Consider the following 17131-nt stretch of genomic DNA (forward strand, 5'->3'; position numbering starts at 1 on the left):
TCCCCTGATGAGTTCGTAAATTCCATTAGTTTTGGAACTGTGTTTAATTTGTTTGTATAGGTATAATATTACTTCAGTGTTTTTCTGCATTAGATTTGTTTAAAACGTTGTAAGTGTAAGTAATAATTGAAATATAAAAATAAAAACTGAAATAAAGTATACCGAAAAGCGAACATAAAACTGTAGGGTTATTTAATGCTCATTTTGAAAACTATAAATATAACAAACTTTTTATTTTGATCACTAACATTTATGACATCCGCGCTACATTAATTTTTTTTTAAATTGGTTTTGTTATTTACGTTTTGCTGAATATCCGTAGATATCTCGAGTCGAAATGGCTACGTGGATATTAATAAAACAAAACTGGCAACAGGTGGTGCTAGGAGTGAAAGTATTCGGATAATATCCATCCATGGTGGCTGCATTTGCTACGGTATGTAGGAATGTATGTGCTATGGACGCATCCATGTGTGTTAGGATATAGCTAGTATGTATTTTCAGACGTTAATAAATTCGTGTCAGAGGCAAACGTGCTGCTATGTTGTGTGAACGGCTATAACAACTGGATAGCCGTGTCGCAATCGATTGTAGCGACTCATGTCATCCCAGTCCGCCAACCGAAAAGCACCTAATATTTTTTTCGACACAACTGCTGCCTGTTGTCGCAGATTGTAAACGTATGAACTTCAGTTCACGTGAGATGCGATGGTGTAGTATCAGTGTGTGCTGGCGCAACGTTTAGAGGAATAATTCAAACATTATTTTTGGGCTAAGATCATTAGATTTCCCATCGAAGAGCAGATTGGTGCAACTGGCCGTTAGTGATACGGTGGTGAGTGTTCAAATCCCGCGGATACGGGAAAGTTTCCATGAACGTCTTCCAGCATGAATAATTTAAGTTTAGCGTTTCAGTCAGAATTGTATCAGTGTCGCGTTAAGCCCGATGGCTTAAATTCCTATAAAAACTCTGCTTACATTGTTTTTTCTAATCAAAGGGTATTTTGACTGCTACGTTTTCTAATTATTTTTAAAGGGTTAAGCCCTGTTACTAGGTGTGTGTTGCATAATAATTCAAGGCCATGCTTATTTTCCCCTAAAAAAGATGTCAATGTTTGCTTTAGTAAATCGTTAAAAGAAAAATTTAAATTATTTTTAATGCTATCACCTATCCATACTCCCTCATTTGGCCTGCTAAAATGTTTTTTTAAATACCGTTGCTTTCAGTTATAATTTTTCTGGCACCCTTTTAGTCGCGAGAGATAGTTGTTTGATTTATGCGGCATTTAAAACTTTTGCTTACTGGTGCGCCACTTTTGCTTAACGTAGCTCCCTGTAGGGTGCTGGAGTTGTTATCACTGCCCCAGCGTAAGGGTAGTGGTAACAATGCTGCTTACTAGAGATATCGTAACTTTGTACAACACATGGTTATGGTGATTTTTGCATGTATGAAATACGTTTACCGAGATAATACTGAGTATTATAACGAAAATTGGCTTACTGTGCGACGGGGTTCCGGGTTCGAGGCCCGGGCAAAGAATGGATGTCAATGGTAAGTGGGTATAGAATGGACGCCTTAGCCACAGTCATTTCGGACTTCGAATACGCAATGCGTGTAGCCTAAGTACAGGAGCTTAGTAAACATCTCCGGAAAACGTTTAAGCAATGCAATCTCTATACTCGAGTCGAAAAATGATGGCTGCCGTTTTTTTTCTGGTAAAAAAATTAATTAATGGATTTTTGGTTAATTTAATGAAACATGGGTCAAAATTTACAGCAAAAATTAAAATAAAAATTTCAAAATTACGATACATTCCTAATCATTACAAAAAGTGATCCGATCACTTGCCTCTCGCTAAGGCGATTCCGGGTTCGATTCTCGGTGGAGGTCAAACCCAGGGAAACGTGGCTGGTTTTCTCGGGGTACTCCCTCGCCCAACCGTTCATTCTGCCAGCATCTCATCACTTTCCACCCTCTCCAAATGGCCGAGGTGTCGAAGATACGTTAAGCTCAAATCCTCTCCTTTCTCTGTGCCGCTCCTGCCGTACGAACAAAATACATAAATATATGCTGTAACGTTTGCTGCAACAGTGCAGGATCTAGTTAGAAAACAGTGATTGCTCTATAGGATACCAGAGGATCTGCATGGTTGATTTTTAATATCCTTGCTTTTTTTGAACAGTTCTGTCCAGTATTCGCCTGTTGCCGTGTTCGATAAAGCCGGCCTGCGGTCGTTCTCCGATGTTTTACCTTTGAGAAGGGGGGGGGGGGGGGGGAGGTGTGGTTTCTTACGTTACAGCAGCGCTGACTAACGCAAAAAAAAATATTTGCCTAGCGTATCAAGTGTTCGTAATTGCAGGAATATAACCAATTATTATAAGCAAGAGATTTTTCTATCGTTGGGATCACAACACGATACTATCGATACCAGATAATTTTATATATTATAAATACACATCAGTTAATATTATACGTGCAGTGTAAGCCTGTTTAAGGGTAAATTTATAAAAAAAAGTAAAATAATAAAAATAAAAATCAACGAATTGTTACATGTAAGAAATGTATTAAAATGTGGCCAATATACGTTACTGGCGAAAACATTCGCCGTCGATATTTTTTTTTTGCAAACAAGATGCAAGGACCTGTGGTTAGAAAATTTATCCATAATTCTTACCAAAAATTGTTCAAACATTTTTTATCAAATAAATGACGCTTGAAAAATGTTGAATTAAAAAAAAATACCCTCCTTTATTTCTGTTTTCAGCTGGATCCAAATTTGCACCTGTTATCAGTAACGCGAACACTAAAAAATCAATCTTTCAAAATGGTTTCATAGGCGTGGCTAGGGTGTGCTTGTGATGGGCTGTGCTATTCCTCAGGACACACGAATTTATCAAATAAAAAATATTCCGACACGCACTTTCTTTTTCGGCACGAATCCTTGATATCGATTAGTCGAAGGCCGTTGTCAGGTATTTGTAGGCACGACAGATGTTCGCCATGTAATTCGGTGTTGCGCAGCCTAGACTGTGCTTTACTGTATGTTCACTCTACGGGATTTGCAAACCACTGGAAAGCATAGCCGTATCAGCTGTCAAACCTGATGGCTGATCCTGTACATACCCAGAATACCCCGTGGTCGAGTGACGGATACCATATTTAACTCATTTTTTAAAAATCTTTTAGGGGTAGAATTATGCAAAATGGTAACATTATGGTTAGTAGTTTTGTATGTTTATGTTTGGTACCCAGTATCATTTTAAAAGCATAATTTCCTTAGGCGATAGGCGATATAATGTATTATTAAAAAAAACATAATTACGCTTTTTTCACCCCTAAAGAATTAATTTCGCAAAATATTAAAATTATTGCTAGTCATTATATTTATATATTTATTAATGGTACTTATTACATTTTCTTATGCTTGATTAGATTCGGAAATACAGTTATTTATATTAAAACCATATTTATTCTTTTTTCACCTCTTGTGGTTTGGATTTTGCGAAACGATAAAATTGCAGTTGGTAATTTATGTACTTTTTATTGTGACTATATCTTATAATTGATTAAATTTGGAAATATTTACCCCTTTACACATTTTGGAGTTAAATATCCAAAAATGGTAGAATTGTAGTTGGTAGTTTTCAAATGTTTATTATTGGTTCCCAGTATATATTATTAAGCGTGATTAGATTCGGAAATATAATATACTGTCTTAAAACCGTATTCACCCTTTATTTTACCTCTTTGGGTTGAATTACGTAAAATGGTAAAATTGTATTTGATACTTTTCGAATGTTTATTATTAGTACAAAATATATTTTACAATGCTTGAATAGATACAGAGATCTAATTAATTATACCAAAAACCTTACGGGATGAATTTCGAAAATTGTAAAATCGTGGTTGTTTTGGCATATTTATTATTGGTACCCAGTGTAGTTTATTGTACTTGATTAAATGCGGAGATATGATTAATTATCTTAAAACCATATTTACCTTTGTCTCACACAAGGCGTCTCTTGTAAAGCAAAATCGAATGAGTCTGAGAAGGGACGTATTTGCGTTTGAAAGCTTTAAGATTACGTTAAAGTACGCCAGTGAAAGTGGTTTGGACCGGATATCTAAATGTCAATCCCATCACAAAAAGTGGAATTTAGTCCACCAAGAACCACTTTTGTATTATCAGGCATTTAAAATTAAGGGCCAAAAGGTGTCATATTAGTTTCAACACTTTTATGCTACAATAATTGTTATAGTTTATTATTAAATATTTGCAGAGATCACACATTAAGAAATTCTCAAAGTCCACGAAACATTGTATTAAGACATGTTTTAAACGCCAATTAATTTACTATGGAAACTATTTGTAACAGCCGGACACGTTTACTTTCAGGAAGTCTATAAAATTATATGCTATGTTTTAACGAGTAAATATTCAAAAATAAACATAAAAAATATAGTTATAACCTAAAAAATGTAGAAACCAAGATGGCGTCTTTAAATTCTGAACATTTCCCTTAACTATAAAGGGAAATTTATTAATATTATTTAGAACGAGTATTTCATAAAAACTTTGGCTAAATAAATTTTACCTCGCAAAATGACAGCAGATACTCAAGTATAAATTACCCAAACATGCTACATGCAATAGAATGTATACAAAATTCGGAAAATGTTTTGCAAGGAAGACTGGTATTAGTGTTATCTCTTGTCAACAGCCAATATAGCATATGCCCAGTTGTAACCACGTATTTATTTCAAATGGACGATACAAGAATCATTGCAATAAATATTAACGATAATTATTTCCAAAGTATTTTTTGTTAAAAATACTGCAGCTGAAACAAAAACTCTGCATGTAAAAAGGTTATCAGTTTCAGAATTTTATGTTATCAGAAAGTCAAATACATTGATTCAATTTTCATTCCTAAACTATTTTAATTTATTTCCAGTTATTTTTTGACACTTTTGCCTATGATGCTGTAGAATGGTCAGTTATTTGTATTCAGGGTATTTGGCTAAAATTTTCCAGTAAATATAAAAGTAATGAACGCTCAATTAAGTGGACGAATCGAAAAAGTTTTAAAAGTAAAAACTATTTTTGCTTATAATGTTGCTTTAATAAGCGCAACAGTAAAATTTTCGAACAAAAACTATTAAAAGGTTTAATTTTGAATTTATATATTGTTTAGGCACTCTCATTTAATTTATAATTTTCATACATAAAAAAATTGCTATGGATTCTTTATAATTTATTAACGTAGGATGTAATTTTCTTTTACGATGGGTCTGAATGACTCATAAAAATAATGTATTTAAGCATGAAAATCTATGCAGAAATAACTTGTGGCTTTTTTTTGCAGAAATAATATATGCAGTACAAAGTTCTGTTACCATTCGTGCTTGAAGGAATTGCTAGAAGAACAAAAGAATAAACTTCCTGACCATAGATTTATTAAATTTTTCTCACATGATTAATTTTTTTTGCTTTATTCATTGTTTGGTTAAATAATATTATATGCGGTTTATATTTCACTTCCGGCTTGCTAATTAAGGAGCACTGGGAAATGTTTACTTTTTAATAATTGTATGTTTTAATTTTTTTCTTGCGTGATGAAACTTGGCTACCGCATTTCCATTGTCTGCGCTAAAAATCCTTTGTTCGTTTCCCAGACTTTGTTATCTCAAACAAAACAAACACCAAAAAAAAAAAAAATGAAAAAAAGTTTTTATGGTTGGTTGGATGTTTTAAAGTTGTCAAATAGAAAGACGAAAGTTAAAGAAGAAGTTCGGTTTGATGTTTCTGTAACACAATTTGACTTAAACTTCCGTGTAACTTCCTAGTTGCGAAAGTTTCTAGGATGTTACCCACGGAAGCAATGGAATTGTGCTAAGTTCTGAACAACGCTGATGTATAGTCAGTGTCCACTATACATAAAAATAATATATTTTCCCCTGCTTATACAGAGTGAAATTATATTAGTTAAATTAACAGGAGAGACAGGAACAAATATTGTTTGTGAAAAGAAGCTGGAAAGTATTGGACGATAGTTTATGGTCTCTTATGGCTCAGGTTTTTCTTAACGATAAAAAATTCAATCATAAGTGTGATTTAAAAACGTCCACAGAATAAGTTAGAGTCAATAAGTTTAATGCATTTTGTCTTTACTGCATTCATTAAGTAATAAATTTCGAAATAAAAAACTGTTAACATATTAAACATTACCTATATTTTAGTAATAAAATCGATTAAAAATTTTTTTCTTACACAATCTTGACCACCACTAGAACATCAGTATCACTATCATTGGTTTTACTAGCCCAACGCTTGATTCCTTACGTGCAAAATAGGTTCATGGAGAATGGCAGTTGAATTTGTGAATTAGTTATATAAAAATGTGGAGGAATTACACTGGAGCTAAGATATTGGCGAAAGTTACTGTGGATGAAGAAATGAAGGAGCAATTGAAATATGTAGTGAATCGAGGACAACTGAACTTCATACGTAACAGATGCAGGGAAAATACCAAGGTAACGTTTTAAATGCACATAATTCGTGCTCAGAAAGAATATTATGACTTTTAGAAGGAACCATATGTTATTACTCGAGAGGAATAAAAAAAAAACCAAACTGGAAAGTATAAAAGAGTGTTTCTAAAGATTGTCTCTCCTTGTCCTTGGCTTGATATTCGAGCTACGCCTATATCCATAAAGTATAATTTATTCAGAATCTGTGAACATTTCTGCGAAAGAAAATCATTATCACTTATGCGGGACAAATAATTGGAAACGAGAGCGAATGGAATAGATGAATAGTAAATGAAAGTTGAACAGGAAAAGAAAAAAGAAAATGCCAAGAACATCGGTCATGAAACTAACCACTTAGTCTATTAAAAAAAATCGAGTAGATGGTAGATACATATTGAAGGAATACAAAATACCCAAAAAAATCGAAAGGGGAACGTTCTGAAAAATTCCAGCCAACCTGGCATAATTCGCCAATGAAGAAAGTCTCAACTTTTTTTTTCTTTGATAAACGGAAATGACGGATGAAAAGAAAACAAGTTCCACGATTTAGATGTTTGTTTTACGAAACGCGGACTAAGTATGGCAGAGGATTCCGTATTATTTGAGTGTGGAGGAATGGAAAAAAAGGGAAGAGTGGGGGGGGGGGGGGGGGGAGGTTCCTCTGCCATTCGTTCCAGAAAGACAGTGGGTAACAGTTTTAAGATTCCACGTCGTTGGATGTTATAGATGCTCGAGATATTCAAGCGCAGCGGCATCCTTCATTTGAATACCATCCCAAGTGCGAAGGACAGGATTTGTGGAAGGGTAACGGTTTTTTTTTTCACCCTCCGCCTCCATTCCTAACACTTCTTTTCGTAATCGCATAAACTCGCGCGGTGCTATTCAAATTTAACGAGTGCTCCATTTTTACACGGCCCCCTTCCTTGCTTTGTGAAAAAGAAGGAGGCTCATACTTAATAAAGATATGTCAATGGTCTAATTGCGCTCCATCTTTAACCCAAAACAGTTTGGCTTTCATAGACACCCAAATTTCGTCGGTTTATTCCACGACGTATTTATTGCAATATTTTAAAAATTAAAGCCGATACTTGCAGCAGAGGTTTGGTGTTATAATTGTATAGAGGAAGGCTCGGATTCACACGCCATTTAGATTTTTCAATTGTTTTAGTCATTACTTTTATTTAAACTATTTACAAAAAAAATTAACTTGATTCCTCTTTTGCATTTTTTTTTGGAACTGCCACAAATTTACATCAACAGATATTAAATTAGTGTAACATCATGTGTGTAAAAAGGCGCGGAAGTTTTGCGCCTTTATAGGCCTATGAGATTATACTAAGTGAATAGGTATATGTTAAAAATATTTGTGGCAGAGCAAAAAATGCGAAGAACGATTAGAGTTAAATTTTTGGAAATAACTCTTAAATAAAAGTATTTACGAAAAAAAAACGGAAAATTCAAAATGGCGCATGAGACCGAACCTCAACATATGACATATATTAGACCACTTATTTACGGATTTATTTATTCACTTATTTACTTGACATATACTCTTACTAATGTAATTATTATGATGTTTGCAGTAGCCTTCGTAAAATAATAAGTTTTTTCCTACTTATGGTTACATACTGTGAGCCTGTCACAAAGGTAAGACCTTGAGAATATATTATGATTTATACATTGTTATGAAAAAAAAAAAAACTAAGCTGAAATTAGAGCAAACATTTGAGAACTCAAATATTGCAGGGACTAATCAATCATTGCATGCATCGCTTCGATATAAAAAAAACTGCTTTGTGTTTGAAAATAGGTTGCCATATAGGTTGGCCATACCGATTGAAAAGAGTATCATCCGATGCTCAATGTATACGGATATTCCGTTAAAATCCATTAAAAAAGCAAGTTTTGAAGTCATCATTATTAATTTTGTTTCGTATTTTGCTTGATTTGAATCAGTCACATTTATAACTAGGAAAAAATCGTTGCGCGTCTCAGAAAGCACAATTCAGATGTTGCGCGGACGCGAATATTTAAGGCATTTTGCTGAGGATCAGACAATATTAGGATACCTGTCACGAATCATTTTGCTGATAATCAGAGAATGTTTGGACACCCGTCACGAATCATTTATATGGGTAACCATTTACACGGAGCAGGCAAATTCCGAATAAAAAAATTAGACACAACATTTCTGTATTTCAACTAAAAAATTAGGAGCGGTTCTAAGCGCTTTGCTGGCTCTGGTATACAGAACTGATGATATAATTTTTAAAGGTTAGTATAATATATACATGTATATATTTTACAGAACAGTTGGTGTTAAAAATGCATTTAAGTTACTAGAAAAGACGTTATTCGAATATAGCGGCTATTTATTACCTTGTTTAGGGTAAAATTTCAATCCGGATTGAACCTGGAGTGGAGTGAACTCGGAGTGAATGTGTAACGAACATAGACTGACGAAATGCGTTTATGGTAAATATCACAATCCAGATTGAAATGCAAACAAGATCGAAGTTGGAGTCAACATGGACTGAAAATGTTGTGGTGCGATCATTACGTCCAACAATAACTCTACTTCCATCTCTGTCCACACTGCTCTTTTTTTTTTTTTTTTTTTTGCCATTTTCACAAATTAGGCTATGCCTGAAATGCAACGAGACCAATAAGAAACAATGCAATATGGCGGCGGCTTGCTCGTGCATGTTTTCTTTTCACTCCAGTCCGTGTTTAAAGTAAAATCTCAATCCGGATTCTTCAGTCCAGTCCACCTCAACAAGTGGAGTGGATTATCTCACTTCACTCCAACTTCAGTCCACAACAAAGTGTTTTAGGTAAAATTTCAATCTAGATTCCTCACTCCACTCCAGGTTCAATCCGGATTGAAATTTTACCCTAAACGAGGTAATTGGCGCTGGAAATGAATTCGTGGATTCGTTTCCTGATACGCTTAAATAAAAATAATTATACCTTTGCGCTGCTTCTGCTATTGGTTCACTGTTAACCTGGAGGACACTTGGCTAATCAGAGTCCCTCAATCAAAGACGTATCGAATCGCAAGTTACCCGTTTGAGACGCCTCTCAAGTCAGCAGCCAATGATCAGGCGACGTTTGGCCAAGGATCCAAAGGATAGCGGAGTCTATCCTGGAGGTCACTGAACCCGGGGATATTTCCATAGTCTAGCTGTGGGTATAATTTCAAAATGTTGGTTTAAAAAAAAGAAAAAACAAATGCTTGCTCGTAACTATAATAAGCGTAAATTGCTTGTGATCTCTCCTGCTGGCCAAATCTCCTTTTGACCCGCAGTGCAGCACAACTTCGTCGCTCTCTGTCAGGAGTTGCGCGTACATTAAATGAGTTGCAAAAACTCACGAACAAAGTGCGATCCCAAACACCGAAACTCCCCTGAACGACGGTCTTAAATACAAACGAATATCGGAAAAGACAGAATACTAAGGAGAACTACGTGGAACAAGGAGAAAAAGTACACTAAACCTTTGACCTACTACAACACCGATTTTTAAGTTCTGTTAAATCATGCGCAGATTTGTTCAAAATAACTCGCGATATCCTACAAGTACCTAAACTCCAAATTGATGCTACCATAAGCCATACATACATCAATGAAGTCATTAACAATGCCGTTAAAATGATGTTTTATAATATTCTCCTAAAATACGCCTAAGTATACTACATTATAAAACTTTCTTTCGTGCTAAAAGAAAAGAAAGACGGCAGCTCAAGGGGTGGGGGAATTACCAAAATTAATAAATATGAATCATGCATATATTAAATTTATTCCCTAAACATCGGCCAGAAATTTGTCAGTAAAATAATTTAAATATTCGAACAATATTGCCTCCCTGGCAAATAATTGAAGTCTGGCAGATGAGAAAACACGTTTGGAACTGAGCTGTGTAATTAGCGAGATTCGACAGGCCCTATTCCAGTTACCTTATTTCAAGGATTTGCGAGCGTTTTACTGCCGGCTCGGCGAGATTCCCATCGCGTCAATCAATCGAATTCCAGCGGCTCCGTCACTCGAGAGCTCATTCAGCCGCCGACCGCAAAATCGCAGGATTCCCCGTCACTCCAATTTACCCTGATTGGAGCCATTGTTCAATCGGCAGCGCCACTCCCCTTTTTTTTATATCACAATAAGGATCTCGTTCGCTGAGCTGAGCCACCTTTCGGAAGCATTCATTTCCAAATTACATAGCCGTAATTGCTGTGTTCTCGAGAATAGATTAAGCCGTATTTTTAAATTCACTTGATGAAAATGCATCTTTGTTTCAACCCTCCCCCCCCCCCCCTTTCCTTTTCCAAATCCACAACCTCACAAACAGATTTGGAAGCATTTGCGCAAAACATAAATGGAAGATTCTGGAAATTAAAAAAAACAGTATTTTCACAATTAAATTCCATAGTGTACCATGGTATGGAAAAACGAAGTTTTTTAAAAGTTAATATTGACTGGATAGGAAACCACGATTAAATCGAAAGAGCTGAAACTATCGAAATTAAAAACAAAATCGTGCTATAACGACATAAATGTTGAAAGATGGTTTTTAACTTGGTGTAGGTATATCAACAAAGTGATTATTTGAATTGAAATATATCAGTGCTATAATGATAAATTTTAGTATAAATTCTATCTGGGGTGTGTTTGATAGTGACTTGCGTCATTTAACTGGAGGTTAAATTAAAAATAATATATATTTTTAAAACAGTCTAACCAAACTGGTGTGTTGTGAGCAGCAAAAGTGTTGACTCAAGTAAAAAATAAATAAAATAAAATAAACTTGAGCGAGTTTTTCCGCACTCGGCAGTAATGTGTAAACATCTAACGTCGGTAAAGAGCAAATTCATGTGTTCTAATGTTGCAAATAAACTTAAAGTACGAAACTCGGACCCAAAATTTAATGTAGAATTCCTTAAAATAATGCTGAATGTGATATATATCCGGAAATAGTGATTTCAAATAGATTTATGGACGCGAATCGCACGTAGTTTCCGCTGCCGGAGAGCTGCTACGTTCACTATCATATCATTCAATTTGCAGAGCGAGAAGTTAAACATAATAATGTAACGACTCAATTGAAGTGAAAAAAAGCTTAAAAAAAAAAAAAAAAACTCATGATTTTCGCCAATGCATTTTATTACAATACTGCACATCATGTTGAAATTCACTAAAAAAAAGTTAATAGTTCAAAGTTTCCCATTGACTCTGCGAACTTCGGTTCGCGACACACGTCACAGACGGCCGCAAAGTGGTTACACATTTCCGTCCCACGCGACTTCGGTTCCAGTCACGAAATGCCGTGTACCAAGAGCTGAGATTTAACACACAATAACAAAAAGGGTGTGGCTGTGTCATGGACACGACCGTGTGTTGTACGTGAATACGGGTAAAAGGTGATATTTTTTATACAAAATATAAAATACGCTAATTTATGTATGTTATAATTATATTTTTTTAACACCATATATATTCACTGTAACTATTTTACACTAATGTTTCATATACGCAACCGATAGATTATGACGAGAGCTGACGATTGAAACTCAAACGAAAGTCGTAGCTTCTTCGAGTCAAAAGTAAAAACTAAACGGAAATATCGAAACGCAGCGAAATGACCTCAAAATGGCGGCGCTTCCCCCCCCCCTCTTTCTCCGCGCGCGATTGCGTCACAGTCCTCGCTTAGCGTGACGAATTCTTTGATCCTTTAGCTATCCAGTGGTTGTGATTAAATTTTTTGAATGGAGATGATATATATGTAGCTGCAACACCAAACTGTATCCCCCTGATTTTGTTATCATTCGTTTTTTTTTTTTAACTGCCTCCCACCATGGAAGCATCTTTGAAGACGTATTCACGTTAAAAAAAAATGGTCGTGAATTAGGAGAGAGGAAGGAACAACGATTTCGGAACGGCGTATCGCGCCCAGTCCTTCAGCCCTTCCGCCGCCGCGGGACTCCCCGTAGTTCCCGCCCGCGCTCGGGCGCCGGCGCACAGCCGACGCCTCCCCTCACTTCCCCTCCTACCCCCTCCCTCCCCGGCGCAGGGACGCCCCAGTCGTCCCGGCGCTGCTCGCGAGGGAGCACGCCGCCCGTACACGCGCGCGCGGTCTCCGCCTGTCCTGCCTCCGTCTCGGCCCGCGGAAGGATACGGAACACTCGGTGCGACGACGACCCTTCTGTTGTTTCACATCGGCGGGAAAAAAGAAAAAAAAAAGAAAGTATTCTCCTAAACCGTCGAATTTTTTTTTTTTTGCAAAGACGACTTCGTGTGGAGGATAAATAATATTTTTTTATGGAACTAGATATTTCTCACGATCGTGTTTACGTAAAAATGCGTACTTTTTATTGCAGTTGATTTAATTTAAAAAAAAATATTATTTGGGAAGGACATTATCCGTTTACGAGATGTTTGATGATTATTTATAATTTTTTTTTTTTAACGGAGATAACATTTTCTCGTGTGGACACCCGGTGCTAGCTTGCCCAAACGCCCACCTCTCCCGTGGACCGACGTGGCCGGACACCCGGTGCTAGCTTGTCCAAACGCCCACCTCACCCTTGCGGCGGCGTGCCGGACACCCGGGGCTCGCCAGGCCCCACCGTGGTCGGCGCCTCAGGGCGCGCGCGCGGCTGACGTCGTCGAAGGGCGCCCGCGATGGCTCCTCGGACGCGAGGCGCTCTTGCGGCGGCGCAGAGGCTTCTGGTCTTCTTCGTCTGCGGATGGACCGCAGCAGCGGCGACGGCGTCCCAGGTGGTTGTCGCCGACGAGGATCCGGGTAAGAGGCATCTCATCTCGTTGTTCCCTAACCTCACTTAAACCCATACGTAGAGACCGGAAAAAAATTTCGCGAATTCATTTCGCAGATAGGCTACAATACAAATAGTTATACCTCAGTGCTGCCTCTGCTATTGGCTCACAACTCACCTGTATGACTCTGGGCCAATGGGAAACGCCCAACCAAAGCTTTATCGAATCACAGGTTGCTACGTTGGGACGTCTTACAAGACAGCAGCCAATGAGTGGGTGACATTTGACCGAGTGTACGTAGAACTATGGAGTTCATCCTGGAGGTCATTGAACCCGCGAATTTTTCCGGTCCCTACCCATACGGCATTCCCCTTTCCATCTCCCCTTACCTTTATTTGAAAAAAATACTTTACAACTAGAAAGACTGATTTGAAATAATCTCATGGACATGTGCCATTTCTGGTTTACCCTACGTGTCATAAAACCCCCTCCTGCCCCCCCAAATCAAGAATGGACAGCATAGATGAGCGCATAATCACGCGGAGAACAACCCAAAAAATCAGCTGATGTCAAATTTTACATGCCTAGGAAGCGCAGAGATAGTTTCACTGAAGGAATTCAGTGTACATACATTACCGCACCGACGAACACATTCAGCTGACAGAAAACGAGACATTTTAATAGGAAAATAAGAACGGTACTTACAGAACGACAACAACTACCTTGGAAAACACGGTGACACACAAACTAACTCAAAGATGAAACAAATATTTAATTTTTTGTTTGTCTGTTCTTGAAGTTTATTCTATGCACAGTTAAAATTTTTCGCCTTAATTTTACGAAGAACGCTGTTTAATATATTCCTGTGAAGTTCTTGGATATACAGTCATTTTCGTAATTTTTTCGGGAGCTGTGCTTATTTTCTTTGAACATATCTACAAGAAAAATATTTGGATACTAACAAAATAGAAGACAATCATGTCAAGTCTTCAGAAAAAAAAACTCTTCGTCCTTCTATGTGTATGATTAAATAGTTTACAACGAGACGTATTTCTCGGAAGTAATAAACCGTGATAGCTTCTACGAAGATCCAGTTGTGTGGAATTTGCTATTTATTTGAAGTAGGTAAATATTTCGTCGAAAAGACAGTAAATTTACTTTAATTTCTAACAGTGTTTACCAGCAATGTTATATGTCCATAACATTATTCTAAATTATTACTTTCTTTTCTAAAATTAAGAAATGTTATGTCAGTGACTTATAGATTCGATTCTCCATCTATTTATACATCTTTATTGGGGGTTTCCACGGTATTCCAGGCAAGTACTCTAGACAAGTGTTGAGATGACTCTTACTACAGCCCATGGCCGATTCAGTTCCCCGAAATCCCTGAATGGTATTGTTTTGCGTAACCCTATGTAACGAACCCGTTGGAGGAAAAAAATAATGAAATAATTAAGTTTTCAAAAATTCAAAAATTTAATTTTTCTCTATTTAAATTAATGGTAATTTCTTAGAGAAGGTGCTCTGCTAAAATAAAAAAAAAAGTAATTTGCAAAAAACGTTTTTTTAGTACTACTGCTACTGTCATTTTGGAAGCTATAGTACACACAATTAAGCTTTTTCTCATTTTATATTATCAAACTACCATTAAAACCCTTGCTGGATTAGCGCTAATATCGTCTTGCAGTATCTCCAACGTAACGTATGTGCGCAGAACGATAAAAAAAATGTCCGCGGATCTGGCAGGCCTGTATACTACATAGGCCATGAGTTTTTTGCAAGTAATTTGATAGCTAAAAAATATGTTCATAAATTTATTATTCGCCTTCAATAAAGTACATAATAGAGGTTCACACAAGAGTTCACTATTGTAATTAACAGGACACCGTAAACCAGCAAAGAGTCTAACATTTTTCTGACTCACTACTTTATTCGTTGGTCCAATTCCCTCTTTCCCCTGTCAAAACCCTCACTCATTTGCGTTGCAAATTTAGTTATTCGCTTACACTGTGATTCCTCGTTACACACTATCGACTGTGAGGTTTTAATTAATAAATACATACTGAATGACGTGCAAGAGTTTAACCTCTATCCACTAAACATAATTGGCAGCTGGAAAAAAAATAACTGTACTATTTTTTTTTTACTAATAGACTACTACTGTCTTTGAACTAAACAGGTTCTTTTCTGAAAATCAGATGATAGAAATAAGAATCGCATTTTTGATAGCCTTTTCAAAAATATTTTAATAACTCACGAAACATGTAGGTATAAAGAACACGGTAAAAAAACATACATTAAAATGTTTTGCCACTGATAATACAACAGTATTACAAACAATTAGAGTTTTATACGAAAAATGTATATTTTTTTACATGAACTATGCTTGTAATAAACTGGGAGAGCAATTTTTTTTTTTGAAATAATATTGAGGTTAAATAACTTGAACAATATAACAACATGGTGGGCCAGGAGCTGCAATGCTGCCAACTCTGCAACGTGGACAAGCCTGTCTCACCGGCAGGCCTGAGTCAGGCCCCAGTTTGCTCATGAAACCCTCTCCCTCTTCCACGATTTTACAACTAAGAGCTTTTTTAAAAAAAGGGGGTTGTCTATAAAGTCGGTTTACGGAAGATAATTTTACGAGATAACGTCATAAGAAATCAGTGATGAAAAATTGCATACTTTTTAATTTTCAATTATTATTTACAGTTTTCGCAAATTTAATCTAAATAATTTGTTTAAATATAATCACGAACAATTAGATAAAAAGCCCGCCTTAACCTGTTTGATATTATAGAAGATTTTCTCGCACGGTGGTTGGCCGGTTCTTGCACGCTCGGCTCAGGCGGAACGTGACAATGAGTCATGCTTTTTCGTGCGTGCAGCCGGCGTACATCGATTTATAAAACGTTATCACGACAAAAATAGATTAATTTTCGTGACTTAACTTCCGATACCACAACATTAGAACTTCATCGCGCACACAGTGCTTCCACGTGCTACGAAAACATGTGCTGTGTGTATTCAGTGAAATAATCACAATTTACAGATGTATCGATGCAGGATACTGATAATGACAATGAGTGCTTATTGCTAGGGACTAGGAAATTCCGAGGTTCCAGCACCTCTAGGATGGACACCACACTCTACTACTCGGGCAAATGCCACCTTCTCGCTGGCTGCCGACTGGTGATAGACTTGTAGTCCGGGTTTCTAGTGATCAGACACTTCTTTCTTTGTGGGTTTTTCTTTGGCCTAGAATCCTTCTGATAAACCGTAGTCCAATAACATACGCAAGAAACAGGTCAACGGATTTGGGCTTCTAGCCTATCGCGAATCGTTTCCACGAATTTTTTCTGGTATCTACTTATTGCATGTTAATTTGGAATTAGTACGTGTTTCTTGTTTGTATATTATTTCTAAAATAGTCGATTAACTGCATTCGTGGTAAAAATTTTAAGTTATAATTATATTTTTACAGTGCATTTTTAGTGAAATATTATCACAACGTACTTAAAAAAACGCATTCACTCTAAACTACTTTATACTAAAATGTAAATAAATAATAAAAAACATCTAACAGGGATCTGATTAAGTAAACTTTAAAATTATTTAAAGTGAATAATAAGGTTCCTTTGTATTTAAAACTTTTATTAACCTTTAGTATTTTTTAATGTTGAATTCGGAGCTATCGATGAGCAAAAACCATGTTTGACTTGCAGACGTCCAATTCACTAAGTTGATGTATCGTTTATGGCAATGATTTTATTTCTTCCTAACACTATTCACACCATTAAAGCCCCGCCTTCCTGGACAAAAATAC

General features: G+C 36.4%; 1 protein-coding gene across 1 annotated transcript in view; it reads right to left on the minus strand.

Moving 5' to 3' along the window:
• The window catches only part of LOC134536015 (alpha-tocopherol transfer protein-like), a 342792-nt gene that overhangs the window by 56592 nt on the left and 269069 nt on the right, over positions 1-17131 (minus strand). The gene's annotated exons all lie outside the window — the stretch shown is intronic.

This window comes from Bacillus rossius, chromosome 10 (genome assembly GCF_032445375.1).
Source record: "Bacillus rossius redtenbacheri isolate Brsri chromosome 10, Brsri_v3, whole genome shotgun sequence".
Taxonomy (NCBI): Eukaryota; Metazoa; Arthropoda; class Insecta; order Phasmatodea; family Bacillidae; genus Bacillus; species Bacillus rossius.